Raw genomic sequence first — 3,489 nt, forward strand, 5'->3', positions numbered from 1 at the left:
CGCGCGCGCGCGTGTGTGTGCGTGTGTGGTAAGAAGTGTGTTTCTCAATCACATAGTTCCGAGTTCAGTCAGTCCAATTGATTTTAGACTTTTTTTTAAGGAGAGGCTGTTATAACTGACCTTGATAATTGTAATTTTAGTGAGTCATTATTACACATCTAATAAGCTGACCTGCCACCTTTTCATTCCAGATTGAAGGACACAGCTGTAACAGTACTTTGAGCACAATCTGCTTAACAATGCTTGTCATAGCCAACAAGACACTACTTGTCACAATTCCATCGTGGTAACCAACGACTTGACAGAGACGGGCATCAAAACTGTCCCTTCCACTCCCCACAGTTCAGACTTTACTCCCTTTGAGTTGAGGATAATCTCCAAACTGAAGGAGAACTTCAGGGACAGTTGTTTTGAAGATAGTAAGAAGAAAGATGTAGTGACAAGGCTCCTGGGACATTCACTTTGAAAGACTACCAAGGGGACTTCACGAAGGCTACAGCAAGTACACTGAAGTCAGCGGATACTACATCGAAGGAGAATGGAGTTTTGTATATATGTTGGAAATGCACCTCGTATACAATGTATTGAATTATTCTTATCGTATTGAATTATTTTTATCGTTTAGAAAAGTATCTTGAAGGAAGGCTAGCCGCTATTCCCCTTTTCCCCCCCTGTTTGTTCCTAAGGAACTTTTTTTTTCTAACAAGCTTTCATGTATGGCATTATATACTTCGTGATCCACAGTTTATAATAATTCACCTTATAGATCTCAAAGTTTCTAAATTATCATCAAATATATATATATGTATGTGGTGACGTTGGTGAATATCCGTCACTGGGCGATGAGGATTCAGTGGGTTTGATTAACCGAATTAATATACAAGTGGCTGAATATTCCACGGACTCGTGTATCCATAACAGGATATTCCTGCTGATTCAGTGTAACATAATGTGTATGACAAAACAGCTACTTCGGAATGGTATGTACAAACCACCCGACAAGCTTCTACACAGCTTCCGTCTGACCACCTGCACTTACAGGGTATGGGGCGATCCGAGACTATTGAAAATTACACTTGGAATCGAACCCACGACGTTGCGACTACAAAGCAAATCTCAGCCATTCACCTAAATTACACCTGTTCTCTCTATATATATATCCTTTCTCTCTCTCCCCGTCTCTCCTTTTTACAGGCACACGCACATGCACACACACACACACACACACACACACACACACACACACATACACACCTCGCAAGCGCATGTATATGTGTACACACACTTTCTTTTCATAAAGAAAAGATTGAAACTTCGAAGTAAATGTCAATTTTTTGTAATAATATTTTTCATGGTCTCTGTTTACTTATCCAGTGCATTTTTTTAACCTTTTTTTTTTACACTTTATATTTCGATGTGTTTATCTCTTAATATATATATAAACCTACATATTTCCAATACAGGTGTGTATTATATATGCTTATTTTTCACGAAAAACAACACAATTGTGTGTGTATGCGTGTGTGTGCGTGTGTGTGAATGTGTGTGTGCTTGTGTGTTTGAGTATAAGCCTGTATATATGCATATATATATACATACATATATATATATATATTAATACATACACATATATCTGTATACATGTATCTGTATATACGTATATACATACACATATATATTTACATATACATATCTACATATATATGTATATGTAAATATATAACTATACACATATATATACATAAATGCAAATATGAGTGTGTGTGTATGTGAGTGCATGTATATATATATATATATATATATATATATATATATGCACTGAAAGCGCATATAAATTTTGTACAAACCAATTCACACCTGAGTTCCATGGAGCTGAGCGTGATGGTACGATAGTTACCATGACTGCTACTACTGGAAGAAAAGGAGGGGAGGGTGAAGGGATTTAATAGCCTGGCAAATACAAATATATTCACGCCTAAGGCATGTACGTTGTGCATCAGGTGTGTATAATGTATAACAGAATAACTAGCAAACGTTGTAAGTCTTCTTTCTTCCTTTTTTTTTATATTTTCCTCATTTTTTTTTTTTTTGTAATTGAGGAGGAGAAGGAAGAAGAAGAAGAAGAAGAAGAAGAAGAAGAAGAAGAAGAAGAAGAAGAAGAAGAAGAAGAAGAAGAAGAAGAAGAAGAAGAAGAAGAAGAAGAAGAAGAAGAAGAAGAAGAAGAATGAAGCTGACGTAAAAGACCATGTAAACAAGATGCCTGAATTTATATTCAGGAATAATTCAATTAAACAGAGAACATGTACCAAGAGAAGGGAAGGAAAGAAGGGAGGAAGGGAGGAAGGAAAGAGGGAAGGAGAAAAGAAGAGGAGGGTTTCTATACCCAATTGTATGAATCGTTTCACTTATCCAACCAGTCTCTTGAAAAGTGCTGAACGTCACAGCATCCTCCTATTTCCAAAACCCACGGGTTCAATCCAGTTGACTCCTCTTGCGTTGCTCTTTCTTCTTTCCTCTCTCTCATATGTCGGCCATATTGAATACTATATTTCATTTTTTATCTTTTTGCTTGCTTCACTCATTGGACTGCTTCACTCATTGGACCCTTTGAAGAGGTTTTAGTTGAACAAATCAATTCTAGTACTTATGGGCTCTGAGAAGTAATAATTAGTTTCAGGATTTTGGCACACGGCCTGCAGGTTTGGGGGAGGGTTTAAGTCGATCGATCGACCCCAGTGTTCAGCTAGTACTTATTTTATAGACCCTGAAAGGATGAAAGGCAAAGTCGACCTCGGCAGAATTTGAACCTGGAATGTAACAGTCAACATATCACTTTTCATGATTATATGTTTCAGATATTCTCGTTTTAAAAATCGCCTCCGGCTAATCGTTGAGAGGACGTTGGTGTTGCCTTGGCGGAGGTTTGTGCTCTCTGAGTACTCTTGTTGTTTTTGTTTCGTTTCGTTTTTTGACAAAGCAATGCACAAGTTTCCCAAAGAGGGTTGACGGAAAGTGCTGAGGCTCATGATTTTCCATGTGAGTGAAGTGAATTTGGTACTGCTGAAACTTGAAACCGTTCTTCTGGCCTAGATTAATGAAATCTTGAATCTAGTTTTATAACAGTTCAACACAAAAGTAAAATAGAGATATTGATTTCGATATTATATTTGGAGAAATCGTCTATTGTCCCTTGGGTGTTTGGAGTAGGAAAAGAAGAAATTCACAAGGGGTTGGTGAAGGACAATATAGAAGTACGTATACATGAAATGTATATTATACCCATTTTTGTATGTATTCAAGCATATCTGTTTATATGTATATCTGAATGTGTATCAAATTCTCTCTCATGTAAGATATTCAGAAGGTTTAATATTAAGAAATATTTCATCTCACTTGTCAGTACATTATCTCTTCACATGACACTCAAACATTTCACTAAACAAATATATACACTCGAACTAAAGTATGTATGTTTATATATATATATAT

General features: G+C 36.5%; 1 protein-coding gene across 2 annotated transcripts in view; it reads left to right on the forward strand.

Moving 5' to 3' along the window:
* The window catches only part of LOC106871943 (uncharacterized), a 159,670-nt gene that overhangs the window by 46,585 nt on the left and 109,596 nt on the right, over nucleotides 1-3,489 (forward strand). The window contains exon 2 of one of the 2 annotated variants that reach the window (XM_052975395.1): nucleotides 192-581. The exons of the other annotated variant lie outside the window; for it this stretch is intronic. The gene's annotated coding sequence lies outside the window, so the exon portion shown is untranslated. The remainder of the gene's footprint in view (nucleotides 1-191; nucleotides 582-3,489) is intronic. 2 annotated transcript variants of the gene reach the window in all.

Source organism: Octopus bimaculoides, chromosome 21, assembly GCF_001194135.2.
Source record: "Octopus bimaculoides isolate UCB-OBI-ISO-001 chromosome 21, ASM119413v2, whole genome shotgun sequence".
Taxonomy (NCBI): Eukaryota; Metazoa; Mollusca; class Cephalopoda; order Octopoda; family Octopodidae; genus Octopus; species Octopus bimaculoides.